The sequence below is a fragment of the Thermobia domestica genome, chromosome 9, assembly GCF_964235325.1.
Source record: "Thermobia domestica chromosome 9, izTheDome1.hap1.1, whole genome shotgun sequence".
In the NCBI taxonomy this organism is placed as follows: domain Eukaryota; kingdom Metazoa; phylum Arthropoda; class Insecta; order Zygentoma; family Lepismatidae; genus Thermobia; species Thermobia domestica.
Window position 1 is genome coordinate 23,614,739 of NC_137462.1, and position 14,491 is coordinate 23,629,229.

Sequence of the window (14,491 nt, forward strand, 5' to 3'; positions counted from 1 at the left end):
CCATCACCATTCACTTGCCTTAATCACTCGTCTCCCGTAGTGTAAACAGCATATACGTGGGACGTTAAACCGAACACTTCATTTTGGTTGTAAAACGATATTTAAAACTAATCTCTTCAACCACCAGCATGGATGCATTCGTAAACGCAAGTTCTGTGCGATTCTCTCTTTACTACCTTTCTCAGAGTTTATTACAGAAGAGTCCCTAAAACTCGAGACTCAATAACCCGGCAGTTCGGATAACTCGGTTACACCCGGATAGGGCGTAAAAAATCAGGGCGAATACCCGTTCAAGTATTTTTCTGAGGTCTATCTTACCAGGTAAATTACTGTACAGTGTGTTTTCATTAATTTTCATTTTCATATATAGTAAAGGCTCTATGCCTTTATAAAGTACGTACTTTACCTTTGTTTAAGGATAATTGGACAGTTTATTCTCTGTTGTATTCTTAAGCAACCAACACCAACACATACAAGTACAGTATTTTATTTTCGTACTTATTCTTTTTGACCCCATTCACAATAACCCAACATTTTCATAAACTCGGCCACCCTTCGGTTTACGGATATAGTATACATGAAGCTGCATCAGTTCCCGAAGGAGCAGGACGCTCATACTTTTAGGGATTATTCATTGAGTATGTATGAAATTACAAAGGGGGTAACAAAGCGACTGTTATTTACTTATCGACTGATACGAAAATAAAAAAGAACGTACCTGTACTTTATATCTGCATGTGTAGTGCCCTTGTACTTTATCTATGACTATGTGTGTGTGTGAGGGGGGGTGGGGAATTTAACGCATATCGCATGTCTTGTGCACATGAATACTTCTTACTATTGCACTACGTAGAAAATTATGGTATTTCATGTAGAATTGGTAATAGAACACAGAAGAAACGCAGATCAGGGGGTTCTCATGTATACTATTACCATACCAACTAAAAGTAAAGAATAAGAGTAGAAAGTAATTTTTTATGATTCAAAATTAGTTTATTTTTCATTACTGTTAACAAAATAAGTTAAAATATAATTTTCTTACACGTAATCAAGTTAATATTTAATTAATCCAAGAGAATAATCTAAATGTGTTCTCAGTATCAGAATGTATAAAATGTGGATTTGATCAAATTATTATAGTAAAAAAAAAGTGAAGTTCTTCGTTGAGAATAAGATTAAATTCAAAAATAATAAAACACGTGAATATTGTCAAATAACTCAAATTTAGACATTTAAAGATAACTTTGGTAATTGTTTGTAGAAAACTTGTTAATTAATTTGTGGCATCTCTCCAATTGGAAATCCAAAATCCTCCTTTAATTTTCTGAGAACTTCAACTTCTGTTTCTCTGCCGACAAATGTAACGACCAGACCCTTTAACAGAGAATGTGCAGCGTGTGTTGCTCGATGGAGATAGATGCTGGAGTCAGATGGAACATCATAATTGATTACTATGTCTACTTGCGGTGTGTAAAATCCTTGACTAAACAAGTCAGTTGCCACCATAATGACTTCTCGCATGTCTTTGAATTTTCTGTACATTGATAAGCGAGTCTTCTGTGATATTCCTGCGTGAATTCGGACAACTGAGAAATCGAGTTCACGTAGCATTTTTGATAACGCTTCACACCTATCATTGGATTTCACAAAAATCATTGCTTGTTGGAATTGGTGATTCTGTAATAGTTCAACAAGTCTCTGATTCTTTTGGCTTTCCTCTAGAATGACATATTTTTGTTCTACATTTGAGAAGTCAGGCTGAGTTTCTTCGTAAGCGTTGATTTCAATAGGTTGTCTCATGAATTTCTTGCACAGAGAGCGAATTTCATCTGTTAATGTGCTACCGAACATAAGCACTTGTTTCTCTCGTGGTGTAGTACAAAATATCTCCTGAACGTCGTTTCTAAACTCAAGATTCTCCAACATTAGATCACATTCATCAAGAATAAAATATTCGAGATGGTCTACATTTAATGCTCCTGATTTCACCAAGTCCCTCATTCGCCCTGGAGTGCCAACAACGATGTGAGGAGTTGCATATTTCAATGTTGCCAGATCTCTTTCTACGGGAAACCCGCCAAAAAATGATACAATCTTTACACCAGGTATATACTTTGACAATATCTCAAATTCTTCTTTAATCTGCTCTGTTAGTTCTCTCGTGTGACACAGAACCAAAACGTAGAGTTGATTTTTCATTGGCTTCAGCTGTTGTAGTGTAGCTAGAGCATACACGGCAGTTCTCTGAATTCCAGCTTTAATTTGGCACACTAAATCCGCTCCGTTGATTATCAGAGAGATACATTGTTGTTGGATAGAAGATGGTTGACCAAATCCTGTATCGGATATAGCATTCACGAGTTGTGGCTTAAGTGAAAAGTGATCAAAACGGGGACTTAGTACTAATGAACCAATTCTATCTCTTATTTGTGATACGTCTTCCATCTTTGACAGAAATACTTCGAAAGTAGACGCTTCTTAAATAAATGAAAAGTTTTGCGAAGATCAGTGTAATACTGCTCTGTTCAATATAATCGTTTCTATGTGACTACTATTCAATAATCCTCAATTGTTATCATCTTAGTAAATAACCCATTATTATATATAAGCTGTTAATCCTTTTAGAATTTCCACTTTTTGAGGTAAATTTTACACTTTCGGTCAAACAGCTACTGCTTCCTTACTATTTATTGTGGGATCATGGTTCATACCTTGTTTATTTCAAAATAAAGCATCCTTTCCAAGGTACCACTCGCTTGTTCGTATTGTACACCAGAAATGAAAAAAAACGGGAGTTTTTTTTTTTAAATCAAAATGTTTGCGCCCCTCTGACCCAGGCCTGGGTTCACGTAGATATCTGAAAATTTTCTGAAAAATACGTAGTTATGTACGAAATGCTTGTGCAAAATTTCAATCTTGCATCTTGAAAACAAAGGACGGATTTTTTTTTTTTGAGAGAGAGAGAGAGTCTGAAGGTGATATATGTAAACGCCATATTCATCAGTATAAAGCGCCCTTTCCAACGGCACAACCACATGTCCGTATCATATACCCAAACCGGGAAATTCGAGGAAAACCGAAATTTTTTCTGAAAAATCATCCCTCGGAATATTTCGCCCCTCTGTCCCAGGCCTGAGTTCACGTTGGGATCTGAAAATCTCTTGAAAGATACGTAGTTATGTACACAATACGTGTACAAAATTTTAATTTGATATCTTGAAAACAAAGGTCAGAAAAAATTTGAAAATTGCCTTAAGAAAAATAACATGTCACGCCCCTCCGCCCCCACTTGGCACCGTCAAGTTGACTATCCGGTTCCAAAACGCGTCTGAGATGTTCTTTGGTCCATGCTTGACTTGACTAATAATAATTTAAAAAAATAAAAATAAAAACGGGTTCAATACGTGTTATACGAGCTTAAAAAGCGTTTAAACACAACACTACTGCATGGTACAAATTCGTACGGTACCAAAAATTCCAAAATCAGAAATGAAGTTCTTAAGTGAATGGAATTTTATACATACATTCTATAGTCTATACACTGTACATGATCATGCGAATATTGCCCTCACCTACTTGTATGTATAGAATTTTCCAGTGGTGGATCTTGCCGGGGGCCCTAGCTCCTTCCTGTCTTTGGAAAAAATGAAAATTTTGAGTTTTACGTCTCACGATTATGCTGGCTAGGCTAAAGGAGACGGTGATAATGAGAAATGAATGAAATGGTGGAATGAAGAAAGTGGGAGGAAACGGGAGAACCTGATGAAACTCACGGACACGGTGTTTGCCCACCACAAAGTTCACTTGGCTGGAGCAGGGTTTGAACCCTGGACCCCATGCACTAGAGGTGAACGTTCTACCACTGAGCCACCGCAGTCCCTCCTCAGTTTTTGGAGTTTCAAAAATAACTAACTAAGTAACTAACTAACTCTATGGCCTATGGAACCCGGAGGTTCAATGCCGCGTTCACAAAAGCTCTCCACTGACTCTTATCCTTGTATAATGTTTCTCTCCTAACCGAGTCGTACGCCTTTCTAAAACCAATAAATAGTTGATGTACCGGGGTATTCTATTCCCACTTCTTTTCGAGTATTTGGCGAATGGTAAATATTTGGACGATAGTTGATCGATTTCGTCTAAATCCGCACTGATAACCTCCAATAATTTCATCTGCGTATGGGGTCAGTCTTGCTAATAGAATATTTGAAAGGATTTTATAGGATGTTGACAGAAGAGAAATGCCTCGATAATTATTACAGTCAATTTTGTCGCCTTTCTTGTGAATTGGAACAATGATTGATTCTTTCTACTCTTGTGGCAATTCTTCCTTGTTCCAGATAAGGAGAATGAGTTTGTGTATCTTGTTCCACAATTTTTCGCCTCCAGCTAAAATTAACTCAGCCGGAATTTCATCTACACCCGAAGATTTGTGTTTCTTTAATTTCTTTATAGCGGTTTCTACTTCTATTCGGTTGGGTTCTGGAATATACGGTTCTGCGGTGTGTATCTCCTTTTCTCAACGCACACTAGTTTTTGGTTGCGTGTTAAGCAAATCGTCAAAGAAATCTTTCCATCTATTTAAGATGCAATCCGTGTCAGTGAGAACTGTACCGCCAGATTTCTTTCATATATAAGCACGAGGTTGATAGCCTTTCTTAAATTCGTTAATTCCCTTATACATGTCCCGGATGTTTTTATTTTTACTATTATCTTCAAGTTCCTTAATTTTAGCTTTCAGAAAATCGCGTTTCTTTGTTCTAAAAGTTTTGGAAGTTTCCTGCCTGATATCTGCGAAATTTTGTGTAGTTATTTCATTCGGATTTTGTAGCCAGCGTAATTTTGCCTGTTTTCAAAAATAACTTCTTAAAAAATTATTTATATATTTTTGAAAGTTTATAATAAATTCATAATATGCGTATCATAGTCTGGATTCTGGTTGGTCCCTCCCAGGTTTTTACATTCTAGAGCCGCCACTGGAACTTTCTATACCGTCAAATGAGTTGAAATCGGACGGATCTGAGACATTTTCAACTGTGTTGGGACTACGCTAATTATTTTGTTGTTATAAATAGCATTATCATGGTGGATATGTTTCAGGAATACAACAAACGAAAGAAAAGAATTTTTGACCAACTGTGCACATAGAAAACATTAAAATATGTCCGATGTCACCCCGTGTGGTGGTTTGATTTCGGACACGACAGCATTTCCGACGCTGTGTCACTATGATGTGAAATCGGATCGTAAACAATGTTTGACAGCAAAAAGGAAGGTTGTCGGACGTTTATTTGACTTTTTTCATAGTTTCAGTTACCCATTTACAACCATATTTAACATAGTGAGATACCAATATCCTGTAAACTTTTAAAAGAAAAATGCAGATTGGCTTGAAGCAATGGGACGATAGAGAACAAGAAATAAGCATTGCACTCACAGTTATGTTCCGTTTGTTCATTAGTGCTTCAGATTAATTTACGCTTTCGTGGAAGTACAGTACATCTTACCCCTTACTTCACGAAGCTTAGCTAACACTCGGAAAATCTGTTCCTTGTCAACTCTATCATCATCACCTAGATAGCCTTTCTCTTCATATACCACTTCACAAGATACTTTACATCTTCATGATGTAAAAGAAAGCCCCTATTTGCAGCTGTAAGAATGCCATGCTCCAACATGTTTTCCTCCTCTTTGGCCTCTTATAGTTCTGATGTATTTGCTTTCTATTGTCGACCGTGGCATCTGATAAACATGGCTGATTTACGATAGGACAGTCTTCCCTCCTCCACAACACGAATAACACTTTCAAATCGCGCAGGGTCGTAATTTCGTTTTCCCTTTACATCAAATAATAACATGGACCACTCCGATGCACGGGGCTGTTCGGATCAGATTGGATCTCTTTGGGTCAGCAATTGTGGTGGGTCACAAAGTTTGTGACCCATTTCATCCCTATTTTGCAAGTGAACCGTCAAATAAATACTTCACACATGAGTTGACATTATAGACTAGTCACCTCCAATGGGATGCTCTACGAGTATAAGTTGCTCTTATAAGTTGCTACTGTTATTCTTAGGCTGCGTTTACTTTGGAGGCACGCTTGGCCAAGTAAAATGGAAGCGCATGCTTGCGCAAGCTTGTCCATACAAACCAAAATTTTTATAAGGGCGTTTGAAACAGGTGGTGATTTGACGGAACCGGTTACACTGCTCACCACTCGCAAGGGCGCGCTTGCACAAGCTTGTCCCGCCGCCATCGGGAAACAAAACAATTTGTTTTTACAGGCAAGCGTGCTTCTTCAAAGTTGGGCTCTTCCAAGTGACCGTGACTTTCAAGCAATATTTCGTCTTCACTGTCCGATGACTCCATCTTGACTGATGAAATGGGAACGCGATCAGTTGCTGTTCCTTGCCTGTAGTATACGCACACCCCCCATCGGAGCAAGCTTGCGCAAGCGTGCGCTTCCATTTTACTTGGCCAAGCGTGGCTGCAAAGTAAACGCAGCCTTAGTAAGCCAAACGAAAGGCACGTTATAGGTTGCTTCTACCCTCTTCAATAAACGAGACGAAAGACACGTTATAGTTTGCTTCTCTCATTCTCAGAAAACAAAGAAATACACGTTCTGCCTTATGCAGTGTCGTTTTGACGTATGATTAACGTCATACAAAAGGACTGATTACTACAGGAAGCATATGTTAGTCGAACTCTTTAGTATGACACTAATCACGCGTCAGAACGACTCTGCATAAGGCCCGTTATATTATTCTTCTCTTACTCTCAGTAAACTAGACGAAAGACACATTATAGGTTCCTTCTCTCATTCTCAATAAACCGGACAAAAGATATGTTATAGCTTGCTTCTCTCATTCTCAGAAAACTAGGAGAAAAACGAGTTATAGTTTTCTTCTCTTATTCTCACTAAACTAGACGAAAGACACATATTATAGGTTCCTTCTCTCATTCCCAATAAACCTGACAAAAGGCATGTTATAGGTTGCTTCTTTCATTCTCAGTAAATATGAAAGACATGTTAAGTCGCCTCTCCCATTCTCAGTAAACTATACCAAAGAGGCACTGTAGATTCCTTCTCTCATTCTGAGTAAACGAGACTAAAGCCACGTTTGCTCCTGTTATTGTCAGTAATCTGGACGAAAAATACATTATAGGTTCCTTCTCTCATTCTCAGTAAACCGGACGAAAGACACGTTATGTTATTTCTATCATTCTCAGTAAACCAGACGACAGGCACAATAAACAAGCCACATGATTTATATCGGGAGAATATATATATATATATATATATATATATATATATATATATATATATATATATATATATATATATATATATATATATATATATATATATATATAAAGTATGAAATTATGTACTCTTAACAACAATATTGTATAAAACGCTTTACCTAGAGCAGTTATTTTCTACCGAATGGAAGCAGCGAGCTGAGAGAGAGTTTAATTCATATACCAAAATATAAAGAAGTGTAAATAAAATAATATATTGTTACCATTAAAATAAACAAAGCAAGACACCTTGTGTTGACAAAGCTTGTGGTACACTTCGCATAAAAAAATTGCGACAGCTAACACCGTGCAGTTAGGCCACCCAATATACACCTTCTTATCCCATAATCGTGTCAGGTAAAAAGACCCCTCTCTCTATTCCTTTCTTTCCTCCTATACTAAAATTAGCTAACAACATGAGAGCAATTCTTATTTCAAACTACACATGTATTAGTTTCGACAAAATGAAATAATAAAACCGAGACGAAACAAGATTCGTAAGTTGATGTAAGGAGAAACTGAAACACACACAATGAAAAATTGAAACCAATGGATGTCTATTAAACAGATTCAGAAAACAGGCAGAGAGAAAAAAAAAGAAAAGGGAGAACAGATAAAACTGAGGAATTCAAACGTAGTAAGAAAAGAACCTAACATTAAAAAGTTCCGTTTCCTAACATTAAAAAGTTCTGAAATCCAATAGTAATATAGAAATAACGTTTGTTTTTACATATTTTTCAGAACTATTCGAATATATAGAGGATGCTTTAAACATTCATTATGTCCCTTTCATAATGGATAGCATACTTAATTTCAAGTAGAATTGTAGATCTCCGAGACACATCTAGGGTAATGTCAAAAGTTTAACACACATGCTTTGTTTCCGCGTGGTTCGATTGCAAATTCGGTAGTGTTCATTGGACGTACTGATCCAAAATACATTCTAATAAACCCAATACATAGCGTTGTTCATATCCTCCATTTCAGACTACTAATGCAAACTGTCAAAAAAGCAAAAAAAAAAAAAAAAAAACGAAGCGAAAAGAAAAGAAAAGAAAAAGAAAGAGAAAATAGAAGAGTTCTATTTTACTGCTAAATTTCTATCAGAAATACCCTATATTAAAAGTCCAAAGTATATCCTAATAAAAAGTTACAAATGTTGGAAAGGAAAAGTTCATGTTCCTCATAGATGTAGTATGTTTCAAATTTCAACGTGAAAAAACACATTGAATTATAGTATGGGAACAAATTTTGTGTCGAACTAGTATAAATAAAATTTTGTTTTCAAATAATCAAAGAGGTTACCATTTTCTAGTCTTTTCCGAAAATTTATCTGTTCCGAACATCCAACATGGATTTTATCTCTTCCGGATATAACGTAATTTGCACAGATAAAATGAACACGTTAAGAGCTCAAACGGATAATCGTATCAGTCGGATGATGTTGGTTAGGTTTTAGACCACCACTAGGTCGAGGATTCAAATGCGTAGTGACCCGGTAGTAATTCGACTGAGACTTGGTAACCCAGAGGTTAAAAAAGAGATTTTACTTATTCCCTTGCGTTTAAACAGTATTTTTGTCAGAGATGACCAGGACTGGAGATGTTATCCCCAGAACACGAAAAACACGACGCCGAAGTTAACAATTAATTAGATTCTCCACACCAGGTATATCGGGCTCTTACTCCATTTTAACTTTGGAACATGAAGTGCGTGTGTGTGTGTGTGTGTGAGAGAGAGAGAGAGAGAGAGAGAGAGAGGGAGAAGTAAAAGATACAAAAACAGGATAGGAAAACGTCAAGAAAGAGAGAAATGGTGACGAATATAAATATGAGACAGTTATCATTACAGTGTATGATGTAGAACGCACACACTGTTTATTCGAACTATCGCCAGAGATGCCTTGTAGGTTCTCCATCAGAAGATAAATTTCTGTTTGCAGCCATTATTTTATGCGAATAAATCATACTACCTGATGGGGAATCGAACCAAGATTTTTCATTTGGGAGTCTGGCATGTTACCACTACACCGCCGATTGCTTTAGCCAAACTTTGTTTAACAAATGGTGTAGTGTTTCTTTCTGAGAACGATAGTTGTATACTGCACATCAATGATGTCTTTGGAATGTCCTGGTAATTCCCTTGCCCTTTCCCAACCAGCATTCGTCAATCGTCTCTATCATGATACAGGTGTTTGCTTCCACATTCTTATGTATTGCTTGTCCATATGTATGATAAATGGATTCTTCACAATCGCTTTGTAAAAAAATTAACTTTGGCGTGAACAGGATTTGAACCTACGTTCGACAGCTGTTTTATTCATAAGGCTATCACATTACCCCTACACTATCATGTCATCTGAAATTACGTCCCAAATATTACTTACTTTCGCCCTGATCTTTAAAACAAACCAAAGAACACAACGAAATTGACTTATTCGACACCCTAGAGAGAAATTAGTGACCACTAATAAAGGAAAAGCATACAATCCAGGAAAATTTACAGAAATAAAAAATATTTTGCAGTGATTTCGTCGTGCAAGTTTAAAAGTACGTGAATAATAATAATAATAATAATAATAACTGTTCACATCACAGTACAGTAGTCTATTATTATTATTATTATTATTATTATTATTATTATTATTATTATTATTATTATTATTATTATTAACATCAATTACCCGCTTCATTGGGTTAAATTGAGAAAAAATAGTAATATGTTGCGTTACTCAGTCACTGTTTAGGATTATTAAAGTGCTCTTTGATATCGGTCATTTTCGGTCTGTTTTATATAACCCCTCCCACCCTATGTTGTGGGGCATGGCATCTGCAGTGTCATTGTTGATCTCAGCGAGCCGGAAAATTATGAATTCGATACTGATATTGGTTATTTCGATTATTTTATATGTCTCCCCCTCCCCCAAGTTGAGTGGCTGAATTTAGATTTAAACAGCATCAGATGTGTCACTGTTAATATCAGTGACTCCAAAAATAGATTCGCCACTTACATCTGTAATTTTTCGTTCTTTTATAAATGTCGCTCCTCCTCCTCATCTCTTAAGTTACACCGTCAAAGTGATATGACAGAAACCATTTCAGGTTCGAACTTCATCTACGTTGAACATTTGTTCAAGATTGATTTGGTGGTTTAAGAGCCATAGTTTTATTTATTTTTATATATCTCTCTCTCCCATTCACCTCCCCAAGTTCTCCCGTGAAAGTGAAAAGATAAAAATCATCTCAGGCCTGAACCTCACCTATGTTAAAAATTTGATTGTGCTTGACCCTTTGTTTCACGAGTTATAAAGTTTAATTTATTCTTTTTAACACCTCTCTTCCCTCAACCCTAAGTTATATCGTCAAAGTAAATACATAAATACCATCGTAGGTCCGAACTTCATCCATGTTGAAAATTTAATCGAGATCGGTCAGGTGGTCCAAGAGTGATGAAGTCACAAAGACAGTCACTTTCATTTTCATTTTTTATTCATATATATATCTCCCTCTCTCCGGGCTCTACGTTGCACCGTCAAACTGAAATAATAAACGCTGTCCCAGATCCGAACCTTATCTATGTTGAAAGTTTGATAGAGATCGATCTGGTGGTTCAAGAGTTATTACCTTTTATTCATATTCATATAACAACCCTCCTCCCCTACTCCTGCCCCTAAGTTTTCCCGTTAAAATGAAATCATAAAAAGGCTTCCAGGGCCGATCCTTATCAATGTTGAAAATTTGATTGAGATCGGTCGGGTGGTTCAAGAGATTAGAAGTCACAAACATTGTTACTTTCACTATTATAATATAGGTTATTATTATTATTATTATTATTATTATTATTATTATTATTATTATTATTATTATTATTATTATTATTTGCGTACTTTTGAACTTGCATAGCGAAATTACTGCAAAATGTTTTATTTCTCTCTTTTCCTCTATTTTTTTTCCTTTATCAGTGGACACAAATTCCTCTTTAGGCCGTCGAATAAATCAACTTCGTTGTGCACTTTGCTGCAAATAACGTTACAGAGAGAAGCCGGTTCGTTCCAAAGATCAGGGCTAAAGTAAGTAATATTTGACTTGTAACTTCAGATGGCATGATAGTGTAGGTGTAGCGTAATGTCCTTATGAATAATACAGCTATCGAACGTAGGTTCAAATCCTGTTCACGCCAAAGTTAATTTTTTACAAAGCGATTGTGAAGAATCCACTTATCATACATATGGACAAGCAATAGATAAGAATGTGGAAGCAAACACTTGTATCATTATAGAGACGATTTACGAATGCTGGTTGGGAAAGGGCAAGGGAATTACCAGGACATTCCAAAGACATCATTGATGTGCAGTATACAACTATTGTTCTCAGAAAGAAGCACTACACCATTTGTTAAACAAAGTTTGGCTAAAGCAGTCGGCGGTGTAGTGGCAACATGCCAGACTTCCAAATGAAAAATCTTGGTTCGATTCCCCATCAGGTAGTATGATTTATTCGCATAAAATAATGGCTGCAAACAGAGATTGATCTTCTGATGGAGAACCTACAAGGCATCTCTGGCGATAGTTCGAATAAACAGTGTGTGCGTTCTACATCATACACTGTAATGATAACTGTTTCATATTTATATTCGTCCCCCTTTCAATCTCTCTTGACGTTTCCCCTATCCTGTCTTTGCATCTTTCACTTCTACCCCTCTCTCCCTCTCATACACACACGCAATTCATGTTCCAAAGTTAAAACGGAGTAAGAGCCCGATATATCTGGTCTGGAGAAAAAAAGACTAGTTTTAAACGAAAGCATTTATCGTAGCAGATGTTCTGCCAAAAATCTCGTATATTCTATGGCATCAGAAGTATATTGTGCTTTCACACGGTAGCATTTTGATAAGCATTTTGTTGTGACGTATCAAACAAATCACTGGAGAAGGGCGCAATTATGGCTCCAAAAATCTAAAAACATATTTCAGTCACTATTTCTTCTAAAGCCCTTTTTCGCATGTACTTATTGTGATACAAAGGACTTTTAACGGTGAAGTCATACTATACAGATCCATAGATTTTAAAATTTACAGAAGAAATTTCTAATATCTTAATAGAGTAGTGTATAAGTAATGGAAGTATGGTGTGCACTTACATCTGAGATGCGTATTTACGTGGAAATATAGAAATTAAAGTCGAACCTGAAATGCACGTAATCTTCAATAAGCTGCCATAAAATTTTGCCAAGTCTGTAATTTCCCCATTTTGTATCGAGAACATAACCCAACCAATCCCTTCGGAGCTTCTAACCCGTTCCCACTACTACTACTACTACTACTATTCCAATTACTAGTACTGCTCGTTCCTACTCTTATTCCTCCTACTCCTATTCCTCATCCTCCTCCTACTACTACTCTTACTATTACTATACCTATTCCTACTGTTACTATTACTAAGTACTCCTCTCCTACTACTACTACTTACTTCTACTATTACTCTTACTACTAGTACTACTTACTCCTACTACTACTAATACACCTACTACTACTTACTCCTCCTCCTCCTCCTCCTCCTCCTACTACTACTACTACTACTACTACTACTTATACTATGAAACCGTATAGTAAAACTACACGTTGTCAGCTGTCTTGAAGAAGACCTGTTAAAGTGAACCTACACCGGAATATGTAAGGGCACACCTCAAAAATGATTGCTGAAGGTACAATAAATGAAACAAGAAAGTATTTTTTTATAATGAATTTCTGTGTGGATCCTTATAGTGAAACTGCACGCTTTTAACTTTGTACAAACAAGGATGTTCCTCACATTTTTTAATCAACATAATAATAGTATCCCTTCTCCAACTCACTTTTCTTTACTACAATTCAATTTCCCACACAAAACAAAGAGCGCGGATATTTGACACAAAATCTTTCGCTTCCTTTTAACGCACCACGGAGCTGCAATCGGAGCAGAAATGCTGGGAAAAATGTTATGAAACAGAGCAGGTTCTATCGACAAAAAATGCCATAGGATATGCCATGGCATGGAAAATGCTATAGCATTTGCTACTTTACACGGTAGGATATCGATGATACTATTTTTGCTACGATAAATGCTTCCGTCTAAAACTAGCCTAATTAACTGGCAACTTCGGCGTCGTGTTTTTCGTGCTCTGAGGATAAGATCGGGGGACAAAAATACTGTTTAAACGCAAGGAAATAAGTAAAATCTCTTTTTTATCCTCTGGGTTACCGAGTCTCAGTCGAATTACCAGGTCACTACGGATTTGAATCCTCGACCCAGTGGTGGTCTATACCCTAACCAACATCATCCGACTGACACGATTATCCGTTTGAGCTCTTAACGTGTTCATTTTATCTGTGCAAATTACGTTACGCTGTGCAAATTACGTCTTTCTCTTTTCTTTTCTTTTCGCTTCATTTTTTTATTATTATTATTTTTATTATTATTATTTTTTGTTCAGTTTGCATTAGTAATCTTAAATGGAGGATATGAACTACGCTGGGAATTGGGTTTATTAGAATGTATTTTGGATCAGTACGTCCAATGAACACTACCGAATTTGCAATCGAACCACGCGGAAACAAAGCATATGTGTTAAACTTTTGACATTACCCTAGATGTGTCTCGGAGATCTACAGTTCTACTTGAAATTAAGTATGCTATCCATTATGAAAGGGACATAATGAATGTTTAAAGCATCCTCTATATATTCGAATAGTTCTGAAAAATATGTAAAAACAAACGTTATTTCTATATTACTGTTGGATTTCGGAACTTTTTAATGTTAGGTTCTTTTCTTACTACGTTTGAATTCCTGTTTTATCTGTTCCCCCTTTTCTTTTTCTTCTTCTCTCCTCTTCTCTCTTTCTCTATGCCTCATTTCTGAATCTCTGTGTAATAGACATCCATTGGTTTCAATTTTTCATTGTGTGTTTCAGTTTCTCCCTACATCAACTTATGAATATTGTTTCGTCTCGGTTTCGTTATTTCATTTTGTCGAAACTAATACATGTGTAGTTTGAAATAAGAATTGCGCTCATGTTGTTAGCTAATTTTAGTATAGGACAAAAGAAAGGAGGAGAGAGAGGGGTCTCTTTACCTGACACGATTAAGGGATAAGAAGGTGTATATTGGGTGGCCTAACTGCACGGCGTTAGCTGTCGCAATTTTTTGATGCGGAGT

General features: G+C 36.4%; 1 pseudogene; it reads right to left on the bottom strand.

Moving 5' to 3' along the window:
- Positions 1-1,269: 1,269 nt before the first annotated feature.
- On the bottom strand, positions 1,270-2,445 carry LOC145660769 (ATP-dependent RNA helicase WM6 pseudogene; annotated as a pseudogene).
- Positions 2,446-14,491: the final 12,046 nt, after the last annotated feature.